Source organism: Talpa europaea (genome assembly GCF_964194135.1).
Source record: "Talpa europaea genome assembly, chromosome: X".
Classification (NCBI taxonomy): domain Eukaryota; kingdom Metazoa; phylum Chordata; class Mammalia; order Eulipotyphla; family Talpidae; genus Talpa; species Talpa europaea.
Window position 1 is genome coordinate 12,702,569 of NC_140081.1, and position 1,065 is coordinate 12,703,633.

Sequence of the window (1,065 nt, forward strand, 5' to 3'; positions counted from 1 at the left end):
GCCTGGAAAAATGAAAAAGGAAAACACGACAGTAACGTTAAATTTGAATTAAAGAATACCGTTATTTAAATAAGCAGTTAGCATTTCGTAGGAAGAAGGCCAAGCAACGTGACTATTATATATCTAGTCGATTTACAACACGGCTTCGCTATTCCATACTTTATTGCTTATACTTATAATATAGAAATAAAAGAGGCAGCAACAGTTAGCCACTGGAACATTAACCGCTCTGGCAAAGGTCTAGAAATTGCCGTGCATTTTCACACTTTCCAGCTATAGATTATTCTCACATACATGACCTCATATAGTCTTCACTACCCTGTGATGTGGCTATTACTGACTAGATTTCAGAGATAAGAAACCGAGGCTCGGTACGCAGTATTCTCAGTCACCCAATCGTACCCAGACCTTCTGATTCCACGTTTTATTCCGCGCATTTCGCCTGGTTCTATTTCAGGCATAGATAGAATTTTTAAAGGGAAGGAACGGGTTAGGGGAAAAATAATCATGGTACCTGCAGCTGTGCGCTGCAAAAAATGGCTGAATGATGCTTCTTCCTTTTTTTCCCCCTCCTCGGAAAAAAATGCAATTCCCAACAATTTAAGTACACTCAAAGACAATCCAGGTCCTGGCGTCTACCAAAGGCTCGACTCGGGACTGGGCAGAAAGGGCTACCGAATCCGTGCCTGGCGCGGGGCCCCGAACCCAGCCCGGGCGCCCGCAGGCCGGAGGGCCAGGGGCGGCTACGCACCTCGGGGGTCTGTCCAGCCTCTAGTGGACGGCAGTCTGCATCAGGAAGAAGCGGGCCGGCGGGCCGGGCGGTGGGCGGGCGGGCGCCGGGACGGCCCGCGGGAGGCTCCGCGAACGTCTAGCAGGGGCCGCTCCCGGACCGGGCCGGGGCGGACCGGCGGGGGACGAGTCTGCGCGCCGGCGGGCCCCTCCGAAGCAGTCCTGGGAAAGAAGACAGCGCTGAGTCGGGCGCGGAGACAGTTGGGCTCGGCGCGGGGCGGCGCGGCGTCGGGGCCGGACCCGGCCAGGCCAGCGCCAGGGGCCTCGCAGCACCCG